At 36.5% G+C, this 21,280-nt stretch overlaps 1 long non-coding RNA gene across 1 annotated transcript; it reads left to right on the forward strand.

The window, feature by feature from the left end:
- The first annotated feature begins 1,311 nt into the window (after window positions 1-1,311).
- Window positions 1,312-3,894, forward strand: LOC118484832. The gene is made up of 3 exons (XR_004874634.1): window positions 1,312-1,449; window positions 2,564-2,652; window positions 3,760-3,894. It is a non-coding gene; the product is annotated as an uncharacterized LOC118484832 (long non-coding RNA).
- Window positions 3,895-21,280: the final 17,386 nt, after the last annotated feature.

Here is a 21,280-nt window from a genome sequence, read left to right on the forward strand (position 1 = left end):
GTTAGTTTTATGCCACAGTTGATGTAATTTATATGTTACATTTTGTGCACATCAAATACCCCCACACTAGAATCTTTGCTTGTCCTCAAGCAAAACTCTTTATAATATGGCTTTACACTCCCAAATGGAACGCGTAGAAGAGAAGGTTTTTGGGCTTGTCATAGAGTGTCGGGATTTCCAAGATTCTTTAAGTTTTATTTTTATTTATTTACAATCCTATTCGTCATGATTTATTAAATTTTACATAAGATAAATTACTTATTAGGGCATAACATGCCTTTTTAAAATTCCATTTATATACAAGTTCACATACCTCACGGGGGATCATTCAACACTCGGCCGAAGATGTATTTTAGTGAATCACTCGAGAGCGGCATGGAACTTACTCCTACTATAAGTTTGCCAAGCAATCAATCCTCCTCCTTTTTAACTATACACCTTTGTAAATATCAAGAGAACTTTTGGGGTGAAGGGTTAGGCTTGGGCTAAAGGTGGGTGGTTGGGTTAGTGGTTAGTAAAAGGGCGAAAAGCGTAAAAGGCGTCGGTTTTCGTAAGACTTTTTATTTTTCAAAACTTTTTATTTTTATGAAGCATTTTTTTTTCAAACAGAGTTCTTTTTGATAAACTTGTTTGTTTATTTCTTTTGAATTCATCTTTTTTTTTCATAAGCAAGTCATAAGAAAAACCGAGCCTTGTTACTAAAATAAAGGGTTTAAAATAAAAAGGTTTAGGTGGGTAAAAGGGTGTTTGTTTTGGGTTAAGAAATGAAAAGCTTTAGGTTCAAAGGGGTTAACTATGGGGATTTTGGGTAGGTGGCAAAAAAAATAATGGTGTAGAAATAAAACGGGTTAGTCCTAATGCCTCCATCATTTACTTACTCAGGTTTAAGTTGGTAAGGACCGGGAATGTATCGTGTAACACCCCGTAAACGAGTTTGGTAATCAAACCACGTTAATATTTATGAACGGGTAAAGTACCGTTAGTGGTGAAGTTAACCCGGTAAATATTAGGGATTAAATAAAGAAACCTAATATTAAATAAAAAGGAATAAAGGTTGTTGAGGAAACAAAGTATACATATATAAGGCCAGAGTTAACGGGACTTAAAATAAAACGGGTTATAATTTCCCGAACCCATTAAAATAACTAGGAATAAAAATAACCTAGTTAGAAAGAAGCCTTGTAGTAATATGTTAGAAGGTTAAAAACACCTAAAATAAGAACCTAATAATAGTTTGGGGACCAAAGGTGTTAAGTTTGAAACTATTATTATTAAAACAAAATTTAAAACACCAAACTTGTGTCTGGTTCGATCAAGAACGCAGGGGGCGACCAAACATCCTCCACCAAACCCTAGTTCATGCAAATTGTCCAAATTGAAGGCCAAATTCTGTTTCAAAACGAAACCCGAGCACGAAATAGTGATCTCCACTGAAAAAGGAGTCATAAGGTATGTGAATTTCATGAGAAATCTCTAGTTAAATTTCTGGGTGATCTTAGAAAATTCGAAATTGATGGTTGCATTATTGTTATATGGATAGAATAGGAACATAGTAATGTCTAGCAGTAAACCCTAGACAAGTATATGTTGAAATCATGCTTAGCTCAAGTTTTGTTGATACTAAATTCATGTATGAGATGTTTTTAGGGTTTTGATTGCAAAAAAAATAGTGTTATGATGTCAAGAACAAGCTTAAATTGAAAGCTGAATTCAAACGATTCTTGATCAGAATTTACAGCCGATTTGTATTGGCTGTAACCTGGACAAAACCTGATAAAATCATGTGTTTCTTGAGTCTAAAATGTAATTCCAGGAAATATCTTTAAAACCCCACTGGAATCGCATTTTTTCGACGAAAATTGAGCGTTTTATGAATTTTTCCGTATCAAAGGTTCAAGCTGCGTTTTCAGGCAGAATTTGCTGCCCATTACGAATGTCATAACTCAATTTAGGAATTGAGTTATGATCTTAAATTTGTACTGTAGAAAGTTTTAAGTGATTAGAAAAATCGCCAATTGGAATTTCGTCAATCGGATAAACGAGGAATTTTAAATGAATTTTTCCGTAAGCTGCAGTTAGAAATGACGAATCTGATTGTAGCTTAGTTAATGAATTTTTACGAATTTTTGGTAAAGAGTTAGATCTTGAAATTTTAACACAAGGTCTAACCCTCCGAGTGGTACACCACATAAAAAAATCATAATTTTTGAAGACTTGTAAACAGATTAAACAGGTCAACAAAAACAGCCTATTTTCAGTGATACGAAACTTGATTGTTGATGTTATAAATTATGCCCACAATGTTCATATGTTGAAACTATGAATGAAACGCGTAATTTCCTAATTGATTTAATTAGGGGTGATACGTGATAATACGGAATCTAATCATAACGTAGATTTTAGTTAATTTCACGTATCATATGATTAGAGGTAGTTAACTGGTAGAAAGTTAAAATTAACCAATGACGAAGTCGAACAATGATTTCGACATAGAAAATACGTAAGGTGGGATAGTTGTATTAGTTAATGACTAATCTAACCACCTTGTGAATGATGATGTTAGTTTGACGCTAAACGAGATAGGTGGAAGCTTGAGGACGAAGAGGGTCAAACAAATCAATAAGGAAAAGTAAGGCATAGTTTGGATGTGAGGTAAGTAAAGCTTACACCTTTATCGTAAGATATGTATTTATTTATAGATTATAAATACGACAAGGTTATATTTAAAATATGATTTTGACATGAAAAGATACGGGTCGGAACGTATAAAAAGACGAAAAACCATGTTTAATGGTAAAAATGGGTGAAATGGTAATTTGGTCATGGGATGACATAAATAAAAAAATGAGTTTTTGAATGGCTACTTTCTAAGTAAGCTTAAACGAATAAAAAGGGTTAAATGGTGATCTAGTCAAATATAAGCGCAAAATGATTGGTCGTTTAGACCAAACGGGTCAAATGGAAATGTTGATACCATTTGACAATTAACGACTAATAAGTGTTTGTGGAGTTTTATGCACACATGATAAATCGGCTTATGAATTAGCGATGCTATGCATTAACGATTATTGAGACAAGGTATTAAAACGGGTCAATATGTTGATCCGAACCAGGTACGCATATTGTGAGTTATAGATAAGTATACAGTAGATTGTCCAATACAAAGGGGAAAGATTTAAACTTAAAAGGTTTAAATCTTCGAAATAGGTCAAAAGAATTATGCGCATAGATTCGGTACTAGCCGCGTAATTCATAAAAGTTACAAACCCAAATTAAAGATTTTGAGATAAACATGTTGATGTATGCTTAATGGTTAATTAGAAACAAGTTTGTGGTTTAAAAACTTGAACAGGTCAAAAGTCTTTAAAAATGAATTTTAAAGCCAAGGGCTCGAAGTCTATTAATTTGTGAATTCAGATGTTAAGTTTGAAAGCTACCGTAAGTTACGGTAGCTACCGTAACTTACGGTAGCAAATAAATTGTTACGACAGTTTTCTACTGCCTTACGGTAGACCAGTTTTGCCCAGTGGCTACCGTAACTTACGGTGGCTACCGTAAGTTACGGTAGAGCCCAGTCACTTTTGCTGAATTTTGCATATCTTAGTTAATCGAATCCGATTTTGAGCATAGTTTCGATTACGGCACGCGACGGGTGTAAAACCTGCAAATCCTTGTTATTTTAATTGTATGGCTCATGGGACTTGTATTAACTTGTAAATAAACTATCAAAACTAACTTTTATGTTGGTTTTGATTCTAGGTGAATGTTATATGCTTCCGGAAGAAGATCAAGCCACGAGCAAGAACCGAACACACCTCTCAATGAAGCTTCCGCATTCGATCTTGTTTTGTTTTAATACAAGTGGATTATGTAAACACTTTTAACGATGTTTTTGGATGTTTTAAACATGTTTAAATACTTATGATGTAAAAGTTTTTGTTAAGTGGCATTTTTAATATAAAATGCTTACTTTAATGTTATGTAAATGTTAATTATTATTATGGATGTTACATATCGTCGTGGCAAGTTCTAGAGTCGTAAGAACCAAGCGGGGCTATTCACACAAGAAATGAAAAATGAGCATTTAGTTTAAAGATATGTATTTGTATGCTCAATAAAGACTCAAAACTCACTTTTGTGGGAATGAGTTTTTATGTGATCAAGTATATATAATCAAATTTTAACTAAACTTGTCATGCCGTTTTATAATTTTCTTATGTTGGTTCTTTTTATCACGACGCTATCGGTTGTAAGTTTGTAAAAATATAACCTTTTTAGAACTTTGAAATTCCCAAATTAAACCTAGACAAGTAAAAAAAATGATTTTTTTTTTGCAAAAAATTTGGGGTGATTAGCGGTTCCAATAGAGTTTTGTGTAAGGCTTGTATTTAGGACTTGCAAGATTCAAAGTTTTAGCATCCCCCCACACTTAAATCACACATTGCCCTCAATGTGTCCCAAAAATAATTTTTTAGGTTGATTGAATGTGTAAAAAGGTGTGAAAAAGCAAAATTTTATGTTACTAGGCTTCTGGACACGGCCCCGTGGTGTCCGGGCATGGCCCCGTGTTCAGATTGCCAGTAACAGAATTTAGTAAAAAGAAACAGAAGCCTGGGCACATGGGCGTGTTCAGTGAGCACGCCCCGTGTCCAGTTACCTGAACTGGGCATCTTCTGCAGATTGTGCAGCACGGGGCCGTGTTGGGTGGACACGGCCCGTGCTGAACTTGCTGTAATGAAGAAAATTTTGTCAGATGGCCCTGTTTTTGTACTTGGGGTGCTGATTTAAGTTTCCCTTGGTATCCTTCACCATCCCGAGTGTGTTTTACCCATTTCAACATCATCCAAACACCAAATTAATTAAAACTATCATTCCATTTAAGTCATAGAGAGAATTACATGATATTCCTAGAAAATTAAAAAACAAAGAAGAAAAATAAAAGTTTAGGTCAAGTGATGCATAAAATCATTCTAAGGAGCTCTACTTTTACATTAAGAACCAAAATTCCGGAAATAATTCTCCGGTATCTAGAAGCTTGGTAGAACTCCAGGCCGAGGGGTATTCCCTACATGTTGTTAAAGCCATTTTTCTATCTCTCTCGGGAGGAAGAAGGCGGCTTCATTCTCCTCAACATCTTGTGGAGGGGGAGTGACACCAACCGAAACCCCTTGTAGTATATCGCGAGGAGGTCCCGGGTGTATGGTGTACCACTCGGCTGGTATGATGACTTCAGGCACCACGTTCCATGCCTTTTGGGTGATGATTGGTACCAAAGGAGGAGATGCGAGAATGTTCAACCTTTGGTGCAAAAGGTTGACCTCTCGAAGACACCCTTCTAGTCCCACCGTTAAGTGATTGATACGGTCGAACAATGCTTCTTCCACCACCGTCATTTAATCAATAGCCTCTCTTAAAGTGTAAACACAGTTTATAAGAGAGTCCTCTACCGTTGATGACCTCCTCCCCTGCCGGTTGTTCCTTGATTGCGACGAAGATGTTCCGCTAGTTCTGCTCAAGACCGAAAAGAGTTCAATTTTTATGGAACAGTAACTCAGACACGGCCCCGTGTTCAGCCGTCTGCAGGTTTTTAGAGCAAGGAATCTTGGAGTTTTAAATTATTTTTTCAATTTATAAGGTACTTTTAAGCATAAATAATTTAAAACAAAGTTGTATAACTTATTTTAAACAAGATTCCTTGAATAATAACCTTACAAACATTACAATAAAGCTTGGAATCATGGAGATTTCAAGCTTTAATGGAGGTATTGAGTGAAAATTGAAGAAGAAGGCAATGAAAAAAAGTGGAAAAGACAAGATGGTTGTTGAGAACCTTCTTTAGAATATACCTAGGATGGTATAAATGAAGATCCCATCAAATCTTTGTCTTTGGAGTGGTCCAAATGAGCAGGAATCTTGCTGCATTTATAGAAAACGACAGCATGCTAAACACGGCCCCGTGTGCAGACAGAATCCTGACACATTTTGTCCGTATTCTGATAAAAATCAGAAAGGAATCTTTTGGTGGACACGGGGGCGTGTTGACCTGGACACGGCCCCGTGTCTAGAAGCTGTCTTATGGAGTTTTCCTATTTTTAAGGAATTTATCCAGATCGGGCGGTTCCTTACTGGATGGAACAACCCCAAAGTGCCTAGGATACCTTAATTGCTCTAGATTAAGACGAGAACGCAAGAGGTTGTCGGTGAGGGTGATTCCTATGCTATATGTAGGTGGACAAGTCCAACCCTTTCCTGGGCTCTCGTTAAAGAAGGTGTATGCCGAATCGCTCAGGTCTATGTAAGCACCGAACGAAGTCGATGGAGAGTCCTTCACGGCACAATCGGCACAGGGACGACTATCGCCCAAGTCTTCGCTAGAGTTAAAGGTAGTATCGGGAACAACGAAGTTGTTTTTATTCGAATGTGATCCCAACAATTCTTCTTGGGTATCGTCTTGAGATGAATCAATGAAATCCATCTTAAGTTCTTTTAACCAATTAAGAATTAGATCTTCTAATTGAAATAGTTCATCAAGAAGCATTTCTCCTAGAAGGTCCGGTTGGGAGCATTCGAGGGAGAGATAGGGATTATTTTTACTTTCGCCCCTCTTAAGGCTACAGGAAAACAATGAGTCTATATAATGGGGCTTATAATTTAGAAAATAACATTCTAATTCTTTATGAGAGCCACCACATATTTGACACCACGTACCATAAGAGTGCCGAAAGTAAAAAAATATTAGTATCACTCATGTTTGTGTCAGAAATTACCAACCGTCGGGATCTTACGGTTCTGTTTTCAGTAACTGAATCTTAGGCACGGGGCGTGTTGAGTGGGCACGGCCCCGTGTTCAGCTTACTGTCTGACTTAAAACAGGATTGCCAGTTCCAAAGATTGGGCACGGGGCGTGTTCAGCGGGCACGACCCGTGCTGAGTTCTGCAGAAGTTGAAAAATCTAAGAAAATCATAAAAAAACAGAAAAATTAGAAAAAACGATTAGGCCGTTGATTCCTAACTTTCTTAAAATCCTTGTGTCCCCGGCAACGGCGCCAAAAACTTGATGTGCGTGAAGTGTGCTAAATTTTTAATGTATATTTTAAGCCCTTTTATACTTTTTAGCCAAGTTTTAAATTTATAAAACACGATATTTACTAACACTAAACACACATATGGGAAAGTGCACCCATCGTGAACGTAGTAAAGTGTTGGTAAGATACCGAGGTCGTCCAAAGACACAAGAGCTTTTAATACCGGTTTATCCTCAACGTCTAATCAAATCAAAAGTTAGAAAAAAGGTTTTTAAAATAGAAAAAGAAAGCTAACTAAAATGCTGAAAAATAAAATAAAAATAAAAGCAGATAGACAAGATGAATCACTTGGATCCGACTCGTGTGTAGCGTAACCTTTGATTATTTCCGCACTTTTGCACTTTTTAAGAGATTATCTTAGTTATTGTAGTAGGCCCCTCTTTTGAAGGTGACGTTACCCTCAACCCAGTAGTTTGAGTCAGCAAGGATACAATCCTAAAGGGTTGGATTATTGAAAGATAATTAATTAAGTTATTAATGCATATTGTGGTAGGCCCCTCTTTTGAAGGTGACGTTACCCTCGGCTAAGTAGTTTGAGTCAGCAGGGATACAGTCCTAAGTAGCCGGGTTAAAGTTTTAATAGTAGCTTACTTATGAGGGGATCAAAGAGTTTGGACCCCCGTCATCCAATACCGGTGGGTATTGAAGGAGGTCCTACTAAATTTGATCCAGGTCCTTTGCAGGATCTATACACTGAACAATGGCAAAACTCTTACCAAACCGTTCCCTTAACCCCCGACCAGGTAGCCAACATATCTCCATATAGACCGTGGAGATATGAATGGTGAAAATCTTTTATTTTATATAGACAGTAAAATAATGCAAAGACATCACGGACAAACGATAAGGAAGAATCACCTTCAACATAAGAAACTAGTTATTAAAGTCATTAATACATAACCCAATAAATAGTGCGAAAAGATTAAAAATAAAAGTATTACACTAGACACTTGTCTTCACCAAGTGATGTAAGAGACTTAGGCAAACATGGCCTTTGATTGTCAAGAACTCTTACGATCAATCTTGGATCCCGAGACGACTCACACACTCTATGATGGATGATGGATGATGGTGTTATGATGGTGGTGGTGGGTGGGTGAAGTGTGAGAGAGGTGGTGTGCCAAGGGATGGTTTGCAAATGAGCCAAGCACCCCTATTTATAGCTTGAACAGCAGCTCGTGCACGGCCCCGTGTCCATTGGGCACGGCCCCGTGTCCATCCTCCTTCTCTTTCTTCATTAAATGCAGTTTGTCTGCATTAGTTGACCACGCCCCCATGTCCGCTGAGCACGACCCCGTGTGCAAAACGTATCTGTACTATCAAGATTTTCCTATATTCTGCGAATCTTAGAGTTGACCATGACCCCGTGTCCGCTGAGCACGACCCCGTGGTGGGCGATAGAAGCTTCTACAACTTTGTCTTTTCTGCTGACACTTGGGCACGCCCCCGTGCTCATTGAGCATGGGGCGTGTTCAGCCTTCTGTTATCTTGTTTTGCTTGGCAAGATGCTGTCGGTGAGGTCGGGCATGCCACGTTTGTTCCTTTTCTTGTATTTATGTTAGATTTAGCTGCCTTTTTGCTTCTTTTGTTCATTTGAGCTCATTTAATCCTGAAAATACAAAAGGAAGACAAAAACACACTTTTCCAACATTAGTACTAAAAAAGGGTTAGTTTTATGCCACAATAAATTTATATGTTGCATTTTGTGCACATCAAGAATACGTATTTTTATTGTTTTCATTAAGTATTCTTTATACTCAATTCCACATTAATTACTTCGGAATATCATCTTTAATAAAGATTCAATATATATTTCCAAAATATATATTTTAACAAATAATGTTTAGAAAAATTATTCATAATTTTTCTTTGGCAAAGAAAATATTTGTATCTTCTCATAAGTTTAAAAAAAATGATATATTTCCAAGTCTTAACCTAGAAAATACATTCAAACTCATTTTTCTCAAAAATGACATACTTTGTATTTATTTGGGAAAATATATCTTTCACCTCAAAATATTGTATTTCGTGTTTGTGTGAGAAAATATATATTTCTTAAAAATAATATATCTTCCAAAAGTTTCAAGAAAAATATATATTTCATACTTGTCAAAAATAATTTTTTTTCTCTTGTCAAAATATGATATATTCTTGTAGTAATTGTAAAAATTCATATTTTTACTTCCTTGTATCCAAAATATTATTTTCCAAAATATACTTTGTGAATATATTTTCTAGAATATTTTGTAAGTCTTATTCCATAGTTCGGTTTGCTCCAATATCTTTGTGTAGATGTGTATATTTATTCCTTGGAATTTTGTTAATATTTTGGATGGTAATTTTTGGTATTTTTGTGAGTTATATTATTTCAAGTCCTAAAATAATATAACTAATACACAAAGTATACAAATAATCACACATATTGTGTCATCTAAATATATATTTCCTAAATACATACTTAGTCACTTTCATTTATGAAAACCAACCTCCAATATTTATATTTTTGTAACAAAATTTATGGCAAAGTTTATGTAGGAAATTCATGGGTTTAAAATACATTTGTAAATATTTGTTTAAAAATATTTTTCTAAGTGTTTATATTTTTTAGAAAATTTTGCCATAGTTTACCCTAAAAAATGGAGGTTTCCATGCTTTCAAGCATATTATTTTCTTTTGTAAAAGTCATCACAATCAATTCACAATCATCAACAAGCAATTTTTACTTACCCGTTTGCCAAAAATCATGCATTTCCTACTAGTTCATGAACTTGAATATTTGTTAAAGTTTGTAGTAACTTACTAGTGTTCTTAGTAAGTCTTGTTATCCTTTGAAATGTGATTAGTTCTTTAAAAACTTCATTTTTAAAGAAGTTAGATGTTTACAACTTCTTGTTACATTTTCTAAAAATGTTTCTTTATGCATTTTTTTTGTTACACAAGTGTTTCTACACTTGTTTAACTACTAAAAATAGGATTTGTTTATGTAAGAACCAAGATTTAATGAAACTTATATTTTTAACTTGGTTCTTTTGGAAAACCACTCATAGATCTTTAGATCTACATGATTACAACCTACTTTGATCTTCATTTTTCAAGAAAACTATCTATTCATTCAAGTTCATGGTTCATGTGTGGATGATCCATCATCCTACAACAATTTCTATTCTTACATCTTGCTAGATTATGTTTTTAATCATGATCTAGCAAGATCTTATGATGATCAACATCATTTTCACAAACAATCAATGATCAACAATCATAACAATTCATATTCATCAAGATTACATCATTAAACAAGCTTATGTTCATGTTTCATGCTTATGATCTTTAGTGTTCTTCAAGTTTTTGATTATGATACTTCTTTAACCACTAAAAATGGAAGTAATATAGATAGATCAAGGTTCTTACCACTAGCTCAAGGCTAGGGATGATTCAAGAGTAGAAAACAAGTGGATAAAAGCAAGCAAGAGAGGTCCTTCAAGCTCCAAAGCCACCAAGCTTCCTTATATGATCTCTAGCTCCCTTGTGTGTATGTAGAATGTATGAGAATGAAGGTGGATGTGTGGGTGATGGTGTTCGGACGAGAGCTCACAAGAGGGAAGGAGGATTTGTGTGTGTTTTGGTGTGTGAAGAAATGAGCTTACAACCTTCCATATCTTACTTATAACCAAGTTTAAGGGTCTGTTTGGTATGGGGTAATGGAATGGACAAAGGAATGGAATGGACGAGGTAATGGAATGGACGAGGGAATGCAATGGATCATTACCATTCCATGTCTTGTTTGGTTACCATGTGAACGTAATGAATTATTATTGTGTATTGTTCGGTAGGCAAGAAAAACGGAGTAATAAAACTAGCTGTGAGTGGTGGTGGTGGTCGGTGGTAGTGATTGTGGGTGGTTATAGGTGGCGGTGGTGGGTGTCGGCGGCGGCGATGGATGGTGGTGGTGGCGGCGAGTGGCGATGCGGCGGTGACGACGAGTAGTGGTGGCGACAAGGTGGCCGTTGGTGGTGGGTGGCAGCAAAGGTGGCGGCGGCGGCTGGTTGGGGCGGTGGTGGTGGCGTCGACGATGGTGGTGGTGGGCGGCGGCGAGTGGCGTTAGCGGTTGGTCGCAGTTGTGGGTGATAACGGTAGCGAGTGGGTGGCAGCAGCGGCAGTGGCTGTCGGGGTGAGGTGGTGGCGGGTGGCGGCGATGGCGTCGGTGGTGGTGGTGGTGGGTTGTGGCGAAGGTCGTGGGTTGTGGTGTTGTTGATAAATGGTGCAAGAGGGGATGGAATGGAAAAAAACATGGGGGGTGGAAGGAATGATTTTGAGGGAATGGAATGCCTTTTGGAATGGGTGATTTCATTCCATTGACCAACCAAACACTTTTTTCTTCATTCCCTCGTAGTCACTCATTCCATTCCACCTTTCATTACTGCATCCCAAACACTACCTAAGTGTTAACACTTGTGTAATATGTTCCATGGACTAGCAACAAGATCAAATAAAATATGTAAACAAATCTTGAGTGGGCCATGCTTGTTGGACCGAAAATAGGTAGGGGGTCTTAGCATAGGTTTTAACTAGTTAGTTTGTTTAAGGTTAAAATGTAAGTGTTAGTTACATGCTTTAGTTAGTAGATATTTTGTATGGGGTGTTATGATGTTCGGGGACCATAACTAGCTTGGTAATGTTAAACCAGTGCTTCTAGTGAAAATTTGGTGTTTCGGGTAGTGTCCGGTTGTTTGGTTGGTTACTGGTTCGTTAAAGTGCTAAACTATACAATTTAGTGTTCTTTATGTACCCTTTTGTGACACTTTTGATTCCCGACACTTAGGAAAGTATTCAGGACCATTTAACCATGTTTCTGCATAGTATTAGTGTGTTAAGATGCTGAAAATTGCTGAATTTTGCTGAATTCAGCATATTGGGTGAGTTTTAGGCACTTTCCGGCACTTAAACTATCCCTAGAAAGGCAGTTTTGTGATCCTTACTTTCCTACACACTATACTAGTGTAGTACTTGGTTTCTGGCTCATTCTATGTCTCATTGCACTGTCTGTCTATGTGCTGAGTTCTATCAGCATTTTCCTGATTTATCAGATAATTGTGCTAACTGTACTTAATGCATCATTGGAGGCAATAAAGCTTTCATGCAATATTGGTATGACATTAAACAATGTATGATGCACATGTATGTGTATGGCAGTAATCAGAATGCAGTTAATTGTAATTTATCACAGTCATTAAGCACTAATCATGGTTAGTAAATTGTACGGATACCTGAATTTTTGACAGTTGTCACATATGATATGAGAGGCAGGAGGTTTACTTATAGCTTGAGCAACGACAGGAAGTTAAGTAAGCTTGACAGGTATTTGGTTAATCCCGGGTTTTTTCAATCGTTGGCCTGAAGCTAGGGTCGGGCTATTCAGAACTTCCTTTCGGACCATTGTCCTATAATTTTATCAGTAGTTTCTACCAATTTTGGTGCTTGACCCTTTAGAATTTTCGATTCTTGGATGGATAAACAGGGTTTTAGTGAGGTTGTTGTTGAGACGTTGAATGGGTTTTCTGATTTAGCGGGGCCTCCTGATGTTATTTTAGTGAAGAAACTACCTCAGCTCATAGTTAAATTAAAAGAGTGGAGGGATAAAATGTTGAAAAGCAATTCTGAAGAGGTGAATCAGGCTATGTCGGACCTGGAAAATATGGAGACGAGAAATTTGAATGAGGAAGAGGAATGGATTGTTTTGGAAAGCAAAAAAAGTCTTAAAAAATGACGAGGAGCGGAAAAATAAGGATTTAAAACAAAGATCTAGAATCAGATGGGCAAAAGATGGTGATGAAAATTCTAAGTTTTTCCATTCCATGGTTAATTGTAGAAAAGCTAGTAATGTTATCCATGTGCTAAATCTGGAAGGGGGGTGGGTGTCTAAGCCGTCCTTAGTTAAAAAGGAAATTTTCAGGTTCTTTAAAAAGAAATATGTGGAGCAGTATAAGGATCGACCTAGGCTGATTTGTTCTAACATCAATCAGATTTCGGATTCTAAAGCATCGGATTTAGAGGCCAATTTTACTCGACAGGAGATAAAAGAAGAAGTTTTCGAATGCGGCGATAATCGGGCCCCGGGTCCCGATGGAATAAATTTCAGGTTTGTCAAACACTTTTGGAATTTATTAGAAGATGATTTCTTAAAGATTATTTCTGCTTTCTTTGAATCGGGAGAAATAAGCATGGGATGCGGTTCTTCGTTTATTGCTTTAATACCGAAAGTTAAAGATCCGATAAGTTTGAAAGATTATCGGCCAATTAGTTTGGTGGGAATCATAAACAAAGTTATTTCTAAGGTTTTGGCCAATAGGCTTAAAAGGGTGTTGGACTCCGTTATCTCGTCTTCTCAGTCTGCGTTTCTTCGTGGTAGATATATTTTGGACGGGCCGCTCGTTGTTAACGAAATCCATAATTGGATCAAGAAGAGTAACAAAAAGTTTTTTTTTCTTAAGATCGACTTTGATAAAGCATACGATAATGTTAACTGGAATTTTGTTATAGATATTCTTGCCCAAATGGGCTTCCCCGCTAGGTGGTGTAGGTGGATTAAGGGTATTATTTCGTCGGCTAGGGCTTCGGTTCTTGTTAATGGAACGCCTACATTCGAATTCAAATGTGATAAAGGTATGCGGCAAGGGGATCCTATCTCCCCTTTTCTTTTTGTTATCGTTATGGAAGCCCTTGCTTGCATGCATGATTAGAAAGGCTACTGGATTGGGAATTGTTAAAGGTGTGGATCTTCCAAATGATGGTCCGATGGTGTCGCATCTTTTCTACGCTGACGACGCGATCATTATGGGAGAATGGAGTAAGGTGAACATTCTAAATATGGTTAGAATTCTCAAATGCTTTCATGTGTGTTCGGGTCTCCAGATCAGCTTTAGTAAATCGAGTCGCTTTGGGCTGGGGATGAACTTCAGGGAAGTAGAAGATATGGCGGTTCTAGTTGGTTGCAAAGCGAATAGTTTTCCTTTTAAGTATCTCGGTCTTACTGTTTGGGCAAACATGAACGTATAAAAAATTGGAGACCCATGTATGATGTTTTCGAGAAGCGGTTGTCTTTATGGAAAGCATCCTTCCTCTCTTTGGGTGGCAGGCTCACGATGATCCGTTCTGTTCTGGAAAGTCTCCCCACATATTTCTTCTCTCTGTATCGGGCTCCTATTAAAGTGATTGAGGATTTGGAAGGTATTATCAAAAGATTTTTATAGGCTGGTTCTTCTATTGAGAAAAAGATTCATTGGGTTACTTAGGATAGGGTTGCCTCTCCGATAATAATGGGAGGTCTGGGGCTTCATAAACTTAAGGATATTAATGCGGCTCTGCTGGCTAAATGGGGTTGGAGATTCAAAACTGAGAGGGATAACCTTTGGGTGGGAGTGATAAATGCTTTGCATTCTAGTGGGTACGACTGGGAGTTTGTTCCATTGAAGAAATCTCTCGAAGGCGTTTGGAAAAACATAGTGGCATCCATCAATAAGCCGATTTTTGAATGGTCTCTCGATTTGTAATCTCTTTAAGGGAGTGGTTGGAAAAGGAGACAACATCATGTTTTGGCTGGATCCTTGGTTATTCGAAGTTCCCTTAAAGTCCAAATTTCCTTCCTTATTTCAGCTTGAGATGGTAAAGTCGTGTAGTGTCCGTGACAGAATCGAAGGAGATGGGTTATGGCTGTGGAAACATGACCCGGTTACCACATCGGAAAGAAGTGAATGGGATTTGCTCAGTTCGACGCTTAGTTCGGTCAACCTGTCTCTCGGATCCGATAAATGGGTTTGGGAAGGAAGTGGGGCGGAAAGTTTCTCAGTCGGGGTTGTGAAGAGGATCATCGACTCTAATAATGATTTTAGAGGTCGTTATGTGATGGATTGGTGTAAATGGGTCCCGCTCAAATGTAACATTTTGGTGTGGCGTGCGGAGCTGGATAGGATTCCGACGGTGGAGGCTTTGACCAGATGGGGAGTGGCGGTGCCCGATGATGTGTGCAGGTTTTGCGGGTCAGGTCCGGATTCGGTCGGTCATATCTTCACGGCCTGTCACTTGGCTTTGGGTTTATGGGAAAAAAATACTTTATGGTGCAGGGTCTCGAACTTCTATGTTTTTTCTTTCCGTGACTTATTAGAGTTGCATAAGAATGGAAATCGAGGGGCGTCGGAGAGAGAGGCTTTGAAAGGCATCATTTATACTGCGTGTTGGTTTCTTTGGCTGGCCAGAAAGAACATTAGATTCAATGGCAAAAGAAGTGGAGTGGATGAGGTTTTTAGCGAAGTTAGATCGGCTAGTTATTTTTGGTATAAACATAGTGCTAAGAAGGGTTTGTTTGATTGAGGGGATTGGTGTAAATATGTAGTTTTTATAGTGGTTTTGTTGTTGTCCTGATTTTCAGGTTCGGCGTGTGTTAATGAAGTTCTCGTTTAAAAAAACAAAACAAGTAATTATGATTTTCAGGTTCGGTGTGTTAATGAAGTTCTCATTTAAAAAAAAAAGTAATTAGATCGATCACGTTTTTTAATAATAACAACTAACCTTTTTTTGTTGTTCCGACTTCCGACCATTACTCCATATTCCCATTGGTTGAAATTAGAAAGTGCGATTGGCATTGACCATTTAGCCCAAACTTTCAGGTCGGTGGACCATTTTTTATCCAAAAAAATATCTTACAATACCAATGCCTTTTTTAAACTGTCGTATTATTCATCCACTAGTGTAGCTGCTCGGACTAAGTTCACTATTCATCACAGCTTCTTACCCGTTTATCATAACACGAAAAATAGATATGATTAAATACCGAATTTTAAGTTCTTGTACAAAATATTATATTTAAGCTATAACTAACACGAGGCAACACATTTATGAGTGATATTTTTATGGACAAGGACATTTACGTCTATTTAATAATTTCATCAATTTTGTTACTCAAATAGTTTATAGACTTTACTGATTTTTAAAAAACTATACCATAAAACTGAACATTTTTCTCGTATATTAAAAAGTTCTAATGTCAACTTCATCCATTTTAGCCTCACAATTTTGGACGTATTTAGCTCATCAACTTTAATTAACGGTTCTTTTTTCTAGTTTTCATTATATACCATTACAATTTCTTATAACTAGCGTTTAGACTCACAATTTTTAATTCTTCTCTCTTTAAACTATATTTAAATTATCTGTTAGACCTTGAAATTTCAGTCTTTTTACTTATTGCATATTTTTTGTAGTTTCTTTTTAGTTTTTTTTTTCAACGTGATTTTTTTCTAAAATCCGTGTGTACTGTCATGAGTAGGTTATTTTATTTACATTCCAAACCTATTTTCTAAAACAAGCTGTAGCAATGGTTATTTTCCGTGTGTACCTATTTTCATTTAGAGAAGTTTGTGGCAATGGTTTTTCAATTAAAGATGAAGAAGAATGAAGGGATATGGTTTTTAATTGAAGGTTATGAAGAGGAATTAAAATGGTACTATAGTTTTTTTGAGGTTGTATAAAAAATAGAATTAAAATGACAAATATACCCTCACATGTTAAGCATGTGAGGGAATTTAGTTGAGATAATTAACTTGGTTAGTGGTAAAGGATTGAACCCGCAACAAAAATAAACGTAAAAACTGTTTTCAGCAAGTATTAAACATTAAGGCTGGAACCTGCAAATTTAAGGAAACATAAAGGATGTTTTCTGCAATTTAACTCTTGTATTGATGACATTATGGTTTATATGGAAGGCTAGAAACGAGAATATCTTCAATAACAAACAATATCGTGCGAAGAATATAGTAGAGGAGATAAAGGCGATTTTGTAAGCGTCCATTAAAAACAGGGTGAAACTTCAGTTTCTAGTTTGGAATACTTGTGATTTTTTATCTCTAACTTGTAACTTGCATTTATGTTTCATTGTGCTCTAGCTTATGGATAGTTGTTTCTATAAATTCTCGCCTTCTTAAAAAAATACAAATGAACAAAATAGAGAATCTTAAATAGCAACAAAGCAGATGAAAGGAAAAGGTAAACAACCTGAAATTTAGTCCAGCTAATCAGTTCGAGTGATAACCGACTAGTTCAGATGGAAACGGTTCAAATACACTTAACTAAACCGACTATATGGTCTGTTTCTAATTCGTCGATTCAATCTGATTCTAGCAAAACAACATACGATATGAAAAACAGGTTCAAACCTAATCCTAGTGATTATTATGCACATACAAATATATCATGAATTTCATTACATCCTTCTAAATTCAAGTCAATACACAGTACAAACCAATAGATAAACTGTTGAAATCAATATTTTTGATTTATTTCCTTTGGTCAATAGTCACACATGTTTTGTATTCAACCGAATTCAAGTATCACCACCTCACATTGTAAACATGTAATTTAAAAATCTTTCTATTTTTTATTTTTATTTTTTAATATAACTAAAATAATAAATGAATAAATACCTGTTAAAAACTATGGTATTATGATGATTCAGTAACATGAACAACAAGAACAACACAAAATAGCGACAAAACGAAGTGACAAAATCTTATTTAACCCAAACCAAAAAAGTACCCCCCAAACCCTAGATCTTACAATCGTAAGATCAAAACAAAGAGGAACGATACAACCAGACTTGATGATCATCCACTGATGATCATCTATACCAACAAGTACAGCAGATCTCTCCAACAGATGAGAGAAGACAAAGTACAACCGGAGATACAACCGGAGATAACAACCCTAGATCTAAACAGAGAAACGTAACAATAATTGGGAGTGAATAATGAACGAATGAGAGAGAGAGCTGCTTTTATATCAACCAAACCACAAGTTCCATTCAGCACCACAAGTTCTTTAGATTGACAACAATAGACCCTGAAAGTTACAACTCGCCACCTCCAAAATATCTGGCCCAACAAACCTGTTATAACAAACTAACAACTCAAAACCATTAGTAACAACTTAGGCCCACATAACCAGGCCCAACAGATCAGACCACATAAACCAAAATATGAATGAAGCCCAATATCTTTTAACACTCCCCCTTCATTCAATTTGGTTTAAACAAGTCAAACATTCCCAACTTGACACAAAAGTCATTGTGTTGGGTAACACTTAACCCTTTTGTAAAGATGTCTGCCAGTTGATCCTCAGACTCAACTTTATTTGTAACAATGTACCCATTCGACACCTTTTCTCTCAAGAAATATAAATCAATTTCAAAATGCTTTGTACGCTCATGAAATACAGGGTTTGCAGCTATTGACATAGCTGCATTACTATCACAAAATAACTGAATTGGAAGACTACACTTAACATTCAGCTCATTCAACACATTTACAATCCATGTAAGTTCACACGTAGCTGAGCACATAGCACGATACTCAGCCTCCCCAGTTGACCTTGAAACTGTGGATTGCTTTTTACTTTTCCACGAAACAAGGTTCTCACCCAAAAATACACAAAAACCAGTAACAGACTTACGAGTATCAACACACTTAGCCCAGTCTGAATCTGCATAACATGACAGATCAAAAGTACTACCTTTTTTAAACATTAAACCATTTCCTGGGCTAAGCTTTAAATACCGTAATAGTCTTAAAGCAATTTTCAGATGTGCAGACAACGGCTTATGCATAAACTGACTTAAGTACTGCACAGCATAACTGATATCTGGACGAGTAATAGACAAATAAATTAACTTACCAATCAACTTTTGATAATTGGTAATATCAGTTAACTCAGCCCTATCACTTTCAGTTCTTTTATTCACAACATGACTCAACTCTATCGGAGTATTCACAGGTTTGCATCCAAGATACCCAAATTCAGCTAACAACTCTAAACAGTATTTACGCTGATTCAAACACAGCCCATTTTTATCATACACAACTTCCAAACCTAGGAAATACTTTAGTATTCCCAGATCCTTAATTTGAAAATTACTACTAAGCAAAGCTTTTACTTTGTTAATCTCCAAATTATTATTACCAGTTACTATAATATCATCAACGTACACAAGTAAGACAACAAACACAGAGGGCTTAGACAAAACATACAACGAATGATCACAAGAACTTTGAACAAACCCTATACCAAGCAAAACATCAGTTAGCTTCTCATTCCACTTTCTAGGGGCCTGTTTCAGCCCATACAAAGACTTAACTAATTTACAAACCTTAGACTCATTCTTGCTATAATAACCTTCAGGAAGAGTCATATAAACATCTTCCGTAATTGAGCCATACAAAAACGCATTATTTATATCTAATTGGTACAATGACCAATTATTCTGAACAGCCAAGCTCAAGACACACCTTATAGTAACCATTTTGACTACCGGTGAAAAAGTTTCACCAAAGTCAATTCCTTCCCGTTGGTTATACCCTTTAGCAACTAACCTCGCTTTATAGCGCTCAATCTCACCATTAGACCGATACTTAATCTTGTAAACCCATTTACACCCAATGGGTTTCCTACCACTAGGTAAGTCAACAAGTTCCCAAGTGTTATTCCGCATTAAGGCTTCCATTTCAAGGTTCATTGCTTCGACCCACTTAGAATCCTTTGAAGCCTCATTATAACAGCTGGGTTCAGTTGACTTACTTAGTTTACTAATAAAGCTCACATTTTCAGCAGATAAACATGCATAATTCACAACTTTATTAATGTCATATTTTACATTACCATTTAACACAAAATCTTGAAACCGTTTAGGAACAGACACAATTCTAGAGGACCGTCTAAGGCCTTCTAGATTTCCCTCAGCTGGGCTGATCTCATCAGTCGACACACCAGTGTCCTCTGCCCTGCCAGTCTCCCTACTACTACTACCTTCTACACCAGATCCTAAGTTATAACCTGAACTACTTGGACTAGGAGTGGCAGACGTAGAGGAACCTGGCTGCTGATCATCACTGACTGTGTCGTGAGAATCAGTAGTACCCTCTTCATCATCGGGAGTTAAAGAAAACTCAGGTGAATTTGTTTTAGTTTTATCAAAAAAATTGACCAAGTTTAAACTGTTATCAACATTAACATCATCATTAATCTGTTTAGACTTAAAAGGATACACATGTTCATAAAACTTGACATCTCTAGAGAAAAAAACCTTTTTCTCATCTATACTCCACAGTTTATAACCCTTTTTTACATTTGAATATCCTATCAAAACACACTTATCAGCATGATAAGCAAATTTATCAGACTCATTCAAGATAGTACTGAAACAAAGACACCCAAAATTTCTAAAATAAGACAGAGAGGGTTTAAAACCAAACATAAGCTCATAAGGACTTTTTCCACTCAACACAGAAGATGGCAGCCTGTTAATAATATACACAGCAGTTAGCACACAATCACTCCAAAACTTCAAAGGTAGGCCACTCTGAAACATTAAAGTTCTGGCTGTATTTAAAAGATGCCTATGTTTACGCTCAACTACCCCATTTTGTTGTGGGGTATATGAACATGAGGTCTGATGTATAATGCCTTTCTGTTTACAAAACACATTCATTTGATTATTTACAAATTCGGTACCATTATCACTTCTAAACATCTTTACTTTCTTTTTAAATTGAGTTAACACAAGTTCATAAAAGTATTTCAAATTTTCAAAAACTTCAACCTTACTTTTAAGCATATAACACCATACAGTTCTAGTAAAGTCATCAACAACAGTTAGAAAGTATTTATAACCTTCATAGCTAGACACTTTGTAAGGTCCCCACAAGTCCAAATGTATTAGATCCCCTAACTCCTTTGACTTATGTTCACTCAAAGGAAAAGGGACTCTAACTTGTTTGGACCTGTGACAAATCTCACAAGGACTATGCTCAACATTTTTAACATCCAAATTATCTTTCAACACAGCCAAAACTTGATCAGAAGGATGACCTAACCTACTATGCCAAAGATCAGTTCTAACAAAACTATTAAAACACAAACTAGCAAAATTACCATCTCTACCAACAAAATACAATCCATTCTCTTGTCTACCAATCACCAGAATTTTCTTTGACCCCAAATCCTGTAACATACAGTTATCTTCATTAAACAAGACAGCTATTTTATTGTCTTTTGCTAACTTGTGAACAGACAACAAATTAACACTATACCCAGGAACATAGAAAACATCTTTTATAATGACATTGTTAATCAACCTAAGATCTCCAATTTTTAAC

This window comes from Helianthus annuus, chromosome 12, assembly GCF_002127325.2.
Source record: "Helianthus annuus cultivar XRQ/B chromosome 12, HanXRQr2.0-SUNRISE, whole genome shotgun sequence".
Classification (NCBI taxonomy): domain Eukaryota; kingdom Viridiplantae; phylum Streptophyta; class Magnoliopsida; order Asterales; family Asteraceae; genus Helianthus; species Helianthus annuus.